This window comes from Betta splendens, chromosome 4, assembly GCF_900634795.4.
Source record: "Betta splendens chromosome 4, fBetSpl5.4, whole genome shotgun sequence".
NCBI lineage: Eukaryota > Metazoa > Chordata > Actinopteri > Anabantiformes > Osphronemidae > Betta > Betta splendens.
Window position 1 is genome coordinate 10,055,425 of NC_040884.2, and position 9,444 is coordinate 10,064,868.

The 9,444-nt window shown below is 42.0% G+C and overlaps 1 long non-coding RNA gene across 1 annotated transcript in view; it reads left to right on the forward strand.

The window, feature by feature from the left end:
- The window catches only part of LOC114853852 (uncharacterized), a 62,768-nt gene extending 54,401 nt beyond the window's left edge, over window positions 1-8,367 (forward strand). The window contains exons 2-3 of the long non-coding RNA XR_003785667.3: window positions 5,583-5,716; window positions 6,084-8,367. This is a non-coding gene — a long non-coding RNA (uncharacterized LOC114853852). The remainder of the gene's footprint in view (window positions 1-5,582; window positions 5,717-6,083) is intronic.
- Window positions 8,368-9,444: the final 1,077 nt, after the last annotated feature.

The following is a 9,444-nucleotide window of genomic DNA, read 5'->3' on the forward strand; positions in this document are numbered from 1 at the left end:
GCATTAGCTGAACTCCCAAAACTGACGTGTGGATGCACTTACTTTCAGTTAATAACAAACGTTTTGAAGATCATCAGCCTCATACATCCAACTACCACCACCTAAAGATGAATAGACCTGCCTAAATGCCCCAAAAAAGTATTCAGTCACGGTCAAATGTGGATGTTGTTGTTTAGTACTATGTGCAGGCCATGTTGTACCTGCTGGTGAAACCTACAGAGTCCGAAACTTGAGGCATTTGCTGTGTTGTTGTTGCTGTTGTTACGATAAAAAGGTGATGCACAAATAAATGTGTAACAGAAGCTCAAGGGGCTATGAATCAACCATGAAGGATAATCAAATCAAATGCAAATGTGGTTTGTGATTTTTTTTTTCTCCATTGCTTATGCTTGAGGGGACCTGTCAGTTGTAAAGGGAGTGGCTGTACATAATGAGGGGTCACGCTTGAGGGGCCCTTTGAAAGCATGGTGAGTGGGAGCCCTTCATTTGGAGACAAGATTGTGGAATTTGTCCAAGACAAAGGGAGACAAACACACATTTGTATTTCAACCCTGGCCTTTTTATAGTAGCTGTAACACACAGCGGTCACTAAATGCTGTCAACATGTCTTTACATCTGAATGATTTATTTTCACCAGCCGCATGAAACAAGCAAAGAAATAACTTAAGACAGCACCTGTCTTAATGTAGGATCAATATTAAAAGCAAGCAGGGTTATATAATATCAAGTCTCGTAAATCATCACTTTACAGTCAATAAATCACAAATTCATCATACTGTACAACTTTATATATTATTGTTAACATTTTTACAATAATCTAAACTTCTCAGTAAAGTTACTACATGCTTCATTTTAGAAATGAATTAATTTTAGTGTGTATATTAAAATGAATTTATATCACAATGACCTCTCCAGACACTAGGTCTGCTTTTCAGTATCAATATATGTTTGCAGGATAACACCACTCACCACCTACAATGGACGTGCAGGGTCTATTTTTATTTGGTTGTGTTGCCACCATTTAATCTAGGCAAAATCAGTAGGTAATACATACAGTGTACTAATTAAAATGTTCATCTTTTTACCTGCTTCCATATTAAAATAAATATTAACTGTTTGTAATTAAACAAATCATTTTAAATGTCTCTGAGCTGAACACATTTGATATGCGTGTCCTTGAGGAGCTGAACAGGCACATTCATCAAGTTGAAGGTAGCACAACCATTTATTTTGCAACTGAATAGTTAAAGGAGTTTATTTAATGTTGGTTCAGTTTATTTGGTTCATAAAGTGAAACAAAAGTTGAACTAAGCCATGTGACCCTTGTGATTCTCATGCAAAACACAAGCGTTCACCTCCTTCAGAGCCACGAAGAAGACATGCATAGTTACAGAAGAATGGTTTCAATAGCGTCATAATTGGAGGCAACGCCCCAGGCTTGAAAGGGACCATGGGCCTCTAAACATGTTGAGCTTACTGCAGTGAGCTCCTGTGTACTACTGGCTAAAAGCAGCGCGGGGGTGGGAGCCATTGGGATTGTGCTTGCGCCTTTGACCGGGCCTGAGACCTCTGTGTTGTGTTTTTTGCTTCGCTCCCGGTGAGAGGGAAGTGAGGCATACTGATGACATAAACGACGGGTGCTTGGGAGCATAAAGGGGCTGGTTAATCATGGCCCTAAACTTCAGGAAGTGTCTATTCAATGGAGCCTCAGGCAGCAAAGCAACTGTGAAATCTGGGCACTGGGGTGGACCAGTGTTTAGCAGAGAGAGAAGGTGGCAGAAGAGGGAGGATTGACTTATGACAAATTTACAGCACGCAGACCTTCAGGGTTACTCTATGGTGCGATGGGTTCCCTTTCTTCTGCTTTATTAACCCCCACGGGAGGCAGGGTGGCGTGGTGGTTAGCACTGTCACCTCACAGATAGAAGGGCCTGGGGTGGGTCTCTGCTCGCTCAGTCCATAAACATGTTGTTAGGTGGCTCCAAATTGCCTATAGGTGTAAATAGTTGTATATATCTATGTGTTGGCCCTGGGAAGGACTGGCAACCCGTCTCTTGCCCAGTGAAAGCTGGGACTGGCTCCAGCATCCCTGCCACTCTTAACTCTTAAGGAAATGGATGGGAGACTGTTGTGGGCAGGCAGGCATATTTAACCTCTGACCCTGCCAATCAAGGACGCCAACGGAGCCATGCCCATAACGCCACTTCAAGGATTCAGACTGGACTATTGACTCTAAACAAAAAAGAACATACTCAACATATTCTGTACTGTATATGACATAGCTGAGTTTAAAATGCAAACGTATAATCCATGTTTGGCTGCGATTCAGTTTCACCGTCTTCTCTGCTGTGTTAATCCTTCTTTATGCCACTTATCTGTTTGTGTGTTTAAACACAACAGGACATAAATGCATTTTTTTCTGCCCTCACCTTCAGCCTTGAAAAGTAGCATAACATCTTTTAGGTTCCGTTTACTTTTGCATGTCACCACCAATATACAGCAAACAAACTTAAGAATAGAAGACATTTAAAGCCAATCTGTGGTTTCCAGGTTGGGTGTGCGCCCATCCTGACTAACACATTTTCTGAGCTGCAAACATGTTCAAATCTTTCTGATTCCGCCGACTTGCACCAGAATTCATGAGGCTGAAAATAATGAATTGCCTCACATACACAAATGCATCTCTAATGAGTAGTGTCCTACTTGTTCAATTCATTACAGAGATTTCGAAGGCTTTCATCTTGTGCACACGCCTCCGTGTATGATTACAAACCTTGTGTGTCACATAAGTTGACCATTTGTGCTATGTGCGTGTGTAAGTACACGTCCATATTATCTCTTTCTGCTCATTCGGCTGAGAAGCTGCCCTTAATTACAACTGTCTGCCTGAGCCTCCACTATGCTCCCTTACCCACATAAATAGACAGCAACAACAGGCAGCATCTCAAAGGAATGGCAAGAGTGGTTTTGCCTCATAGCCGGAGGGCAACGTCTCCCTGCCAACGAGATACAAAGGTACTGTGGGCCCACATCCAAATGGCTCCCTAGACCCTTCTCCCTTGGGCCTTGTTGACTTCCAATTGCTGTGGATGGGCTGGGAGTTTGGATGAGCTAAATCTATTGTTTATTTTTTTAGCCTCTTGGTTAACTGGTTTTGTTCTTCCGTCTCTCTCTAGCCTTTCAAAATCAGCTCCATCGAAATCACTGTTGCGCTTTGAAATGTTGGCTGAGGGACTGGTTTAGAATTGGGCTTTAAGTTTAGGGAGAACGTACATTTATCTAATTCAGACCGTGATCATCCCAGAGGCGTTGTGCTATATCTTGTCTGACTGCTTTAATAGAGTCTTCATGTGTAGGCAGTTTTTTCTTCTTTTTTTTTTAAACCCACTCCCACTGCCTGTAACTGTTGACTCAAATGAAAAACCTTACATGGGAACTGACGGGCTTCAATTAAGCATCTGGAAATATAAGGCACAGCCCAGCTTGGGTGGAAAGAGGGTTGAGACTATAAATAAATTCCATACATTTTCTGTGGCTGCAGCCCACCCCAGCATGCAAAGAATTTCATTTGATCTTTCCATAAAGTTATAACAAGGCCTGGATCTTTGCCAAGTACTTATGTTGGCTTTTCACTATTGAGTCTTCTTCAAGCACAGAGTTTCATCATGGGGCATCTGATCCACTTACAGTCAGTAAGTCCACGATAGAATGGCAAACCATAATCATCTGTGTTGATTCACGCTGATGTAGATCCAGGAAATGTATAGTCAAACATGGTTTGTTGCAAATCAAAACACAGCTCTCAACTCCATTTAAGTCAAAAGGATCTTTTCCACCAACGGAAGAACAAGTTGATTTTATGTTAGTACATGTAACATGACTAGTCGTAGACTACATGGTAATTTCATAAACAACGTTCAATGATCAAGGAACATTTTGCCCATGTAGCAGGGAAGGATTACAAAACAGATTAAAAGAATGAAACATGAAATAGTACAGAAGTAAAACGTCTATACTATACTATACTATACTAAACCATTTGAAAGATTTGAAAATGTTAGTCTTCACGATTATTCATTAATATAGATGTACATGTAGAATCAAACCAACATTGACTTTAAAACAAATGTGTAAGAGACAGATCATAAACCACTGCTTATGTATTTGGACACATTTCCAAAAAGCTTTATCGGAGACAAGCGCAGCAATAGTTCAGCCAGTGAAGGCTGAGAAAATAGGACGGTGGCGTTTTTAGATTAGGAATATGATTCTGAACACAAAATAGCATTATCAATGCCACCGTTCTGCAAGGCCCGAGCCACTGATGCTGTGTTATTACTGCTCAGGATGGAGTTGGTTCAGTCAGTCACCCAGTGTGAGGCGGCGGCTGTCTTTGCTCACCCGATCGCTTCTCTGCTCCTCTCTCACTGCATTAACAGCAGGGGGCCGACTCCCAGTGCCTGTGAAAGACACACTCCATTAAGTCTCCTACAGGACCGAGACACAGCTCGGATACATGAGGCGAAAGGAAACTCCCAGAGAAAACATGAGACATGCACACTGGCCTTTTTTAAATTGACTTTGGATGTGTCTGTACTCGTACATTATAACAGCACAATACTCTAATCACTGTGAATGAGAGTGTGTGTCAGCACGCACTGAACTATCTCTGACTAGACTTAGGATTCAACGAGAGTGTAAAAAGCTATGTTAGGAATGTGGCCTGACAGGAAGACAAGATGTGAAGCTGAGAGTGAATGCACGTTAGGAATGACACACATCAGAGGGGCATCAGTGCAAACACGTGTGCGTGCGCTAACATTATGGCCCTGTACATGGTCAGTTACAAGGCTATTTGAATTAACAACACGTCTGAAATCCAAATATATATGTGTGTATATTTTATTTCATTGCCACAGTTTCTTTTTTAGTCTGTTTAACAAGTGGAGTTTGATCCTGTAAATGTGAGTAAACGCATGGCATCATCCAGTCATTAAATATGAGCTGATCATTTTATTTACAGAACAGAGGTTTGTACCTTACAGCATCACAAATCAAGCGCTCGACATGTGGGCGACGTCCAGATTTTGAGCTTAATAAATATGTGGCATTCTTTATATGCACAAACAAATAGGCCCATGACGGAACAGATGGCGACAGGTGTAGCCTGTTGTCTATAATTGTAATCGTTAGGAATAATCTGGTAGGATTAGCCACAGCAAAAGATAACAGATACACAAGATAAGGGCTAAAAGCGATGACCATGAAATCACTGTACACTGTGACGAACCCTTTCACAACTTCTAGTCCAGTCAACAATTCTCTTAAGGCGGTATTTTCAAAATATACAGTGAAGAATCTCTTTATGAATATAAATGCAGAGGTGCAAAACACTATATAACAAAAAGGCCAAACAACAAAATTGATTAGGCAGATTTCAACGCATATATATATATATATATATTTCTACACCACTTTCATCATTCCCAAACCTCATTCTTGCCGTATTGTCATGCAGCACTACACACAGCATCTTGATAATGACCAGAGCTGTGTTGATATTGATTTGTGCTATTTTGCAGGAGGGACGGAATCAACCTTTTCCTCATCACATGCAATGCGTCAAAATAATTGGCAGTGCCCAATTATCCCGTGATCCGTGTACAGGAGATCTCACAAGCAGCATGAAAACAAATCTGTAATCAGGAAGCCCTGGGTATGAATCACAGATGTGACACTGGCAGGTCAGAATGTTTGGCTTAAATAGGGCAGCGACAGAATAGATATAAGACGAAAAACAGACAAAGTCCTTTGCACGCTATTTTCAGATGTCAACAGAGCTTAACAGAAAAAAGCAATATTTTTTAGCTTACGTGACTTCAGCATGCGGTGGTGTGACAGCAGCTACTTAACCATTAGTTAGTGTTATCATTCATGCTGAAGACCCTAAAGTCAAGGGATCCGTGGACATGGAGCGAGTCGATGTTACACAAGAGTTACGGTGCAGTCAGCATGACTGAGAATAGGTCATAAACTAAAGACTGACCATCACCAGTGTGTTCATGCTTAATCCATGTTTACAGAGGCCGAATGTGTGGATCGGTGATGGTTTGCCCACCTGAACCTGACCTACGTGAGCTGTAGTGTGGATTCTAACCTTTTCCAGTGATGGACATGAAGATTTTCGGCATAAAGAAAAGCCAGTCTGAAGTCTAAACCCACAGGTGACATGAAGCATTGAGACAAATGTTCAAACACTTGATCGGGGAACAGCATGGTGATAGGTCAAGCTTGAGACAAAGCGCTCAGAATGAATGCCTCCCAACCATGAAATGTCGTTTCTGTCAATCAGCGCTTGAATGAGATGTAAGCTGGCATCGGCCATGTCACAAGGTGCCTCCTGTATGTGTGCAGCGTTCATCCTGCTGCTCCCAACAGGGAGAAATAAATAAAGCACTCTGACAGACTATATGGTTCAAATAGCAATCGCTCAAATTGTGTTGGTCGATAAACTAAACGTACGAGATGGCATCTGAGAACTCGCGTCAACCTTTCTGCATGCGAGATGTCAACACGATGACGTTCTCCAGAGTGAATTCTCAAAGTTTGAACAAGTAATGCAAATGCAAACAGACTTCAACAGCCCCCCGACTGAGCTCACATGGAAGATAAGCATCTAACTCTGATACGGAATAACTCGTGTACCAGTGTTGACACGCTGTCGCGCCATCATCCCACATCAGCCAATTAGCGTTTTTAACTCATTCTGAGTGGATGGTGTGACCTACTTGGAAGACTATGATATGTTGATGCTGCACAAATGAGCAGAAATTAAAAATGCCTGCACTGACCAATAGAAGTAAACAATAAATAGTAAGTGTAGGCTGGAAAACATGTAACGACTACAAGGTAAAAAAACATGTCCTGTGTAGAGTCTTGTAGATATTTGATGAATAAGTAAACAAAAAAGAGGTGATTTTAACTGCTTTTTTTATCACTTTAAAAATAGGAGTCATAACCAGTAGCTCTGCAAGAAATAATTCATGTCACACTCCCCCGCCATGCCATCCTTCTCTCGTATGTTCCTCTCCCACCTGCCCCTGTGGTGGACTAAAAAATGCATGTGTACTCATTTTAAATACTATTTTCTTATCTACCACTTCCTTAATATCGCATCCCAGCAGCACAGATATGAGGCTCAACCTATTGTGGGGCGGTTTTATCTCTATCTTAGTGGTTGTGTACTGTTAAGCTAAGAATAAAACCCGAGTTTGAAGGAGCGGAGCCTTGGATCCTAAAGCATTACAGCAGTTAACACCAATACGTGTAACACAAATAGCAATTTGAGATTGTAAGTGCGTGGCCGTTGGAAAACACTGCATTTTCTTCCAGCACATTATAAAACCCCATCTGAGATAAATGACAAACTCTGAGGTGCAGCGCCAGAGAGGCAGAGGCTACATTGGCTCATGCTTGAGCGAGCATGTAGGCCATACGCCATAGATGCACCACACACCCTGAGGTGAGTGGAGCAGAGCATTTTTTTTATATAAACGTCAAGCAAGCTTCACTGCATCTTTGTGACACAATCCCTGCCTCACAGAGGAGTCAGGCCTGTGCTGAATAAAACAGGCCTGATATTAGCACGGAATAGGGTAAATTGTTAAGAATGAGTAAAACCCTGGGTATGGAGGTATTTGGATTGATGTAATTATACCTATCAGATATATGAACACTGGAGGATAAGTATCCCAGCGCTCCAGTCAGTGCCCAAAGAAAAGAAGCTTAAATGCTGTTTCCAAAAATATTTCTAGCTTTTATTCCTTGTCCAAAATATACATTTTAGCAACACAGAAACGCAGCTCACAGTTTGAGTCAAAGTAGTGAATGTTGTAGGATCAATGTAAAGCTACAGAACAAAATAAACGACTTCAGTACATGCATGTGGCCAACGATCACATTAAACGTGCACATGTGCTGCTAGGTTGTGACCTGTCTTACTTTCAGTGGGAACGCGTGAGCCGAGCTGTTTCCTTGTTAGAATTCATGGTAAGATTAGATGTGAAATTTGAATTTGAAAAAGGATGTCTGAGCTAATTATAACCTCTCATCCTGCTGCCTTGTCAGCACAGAGCAACATTCAATGGAATCAAAAAAAAAAACCTCCTGGATGAGATGAGGAGGAGAAAGGAAGGAAGGAGGAGGAGAAAAGAAAAGGGGGCACAAAAAGAAGAAGGAGCGAGGAGTCAAGAGATCAGTCCCTAGTTTGGGATTACGTGTGCTCAGATAAGATCCAACACCCCCCCACCCCCCACAGAGATCTGTTTCCTGAATGTTTTAAGGCTGCACTGAGTGATTCCCGAACCCTTCAACACACACACACACACACACACACACACACACACACACACACACACACACACACACACACACACACACACACACACACACGAAAGCACCTTTTCTGATACTGTGCTGCCCCCCCCCCCCATCCACATAATGCTGCTGGCCAAGTTTACACCTAGCTCTGCTGCCACGGTCTCCAAATGCGATTAGCGCTTATCTGAAGGAAGACCAAACTACCTTCATCTTCGGTTCATCATCGTCACATCCATATTCATGCTGTTCAAATCCCCTCTGGAGTAAAACTAAAGGGATTCAAACACCTGAGAACACGGAACGCTTAGCGGAGGAGGAAGGATTGCAGGTTTCTTTATTGAGGTCATAGCGATGTAGAAAAGAGGCATTTGAAGACTTTGGTTCCATAAAGAGATATCTAACTGGAAGAAAGGCCCGACTCGACAGATGCAGTGATAGATAGTAAAAGGTACATCAGGGTAAATATTGAAATGACATGGGCGAAGTATGACTTTGCCTGACAAAATAATAAATAAGGGACAGACTTCCATGTATATTATTGAAACATTTATTGACAGACTTTTTGCTGTGAAACCCTCTGGTGGACTGGATTTTCTGTTGTTCTCTGGCAATAGTGATGTATGAAATTTTAATCTATGTTGGAGTCAAATCAAAATGTCTTTGCCTGCAGTTTGAGTTAAAAGGCTCATCACAGAAGCCTCCTTGGACCTGGGTTGTACTTGCACAGACTCAGAATGGATCTCAACATACTGCCCATGCTGACCAGATACTCACCAATTGCATGTCTTTTGCGTGCATTTGTGGTGGCTAGGCCTGAAAGACATGTGGACAGATGATTGCTGTTGTACAGGCAAAGAGGAGGCACAGACGAAAGGAAAGAAGCACTGAGAACGTGTTTACCATTTTCTGTTGGAATGGCAAAAGTAAAAAAATAATGCAAACATATAATTTGTCCTGAGATCCAATTTCGGAGCTGTTGGCTGAGCTACGCTCTGACTGGGAGTCAGTACCAAGAACAAACCACTCCATACCTGCTGTGCCAGGGCGCCTTGCAGCTTTGCATTT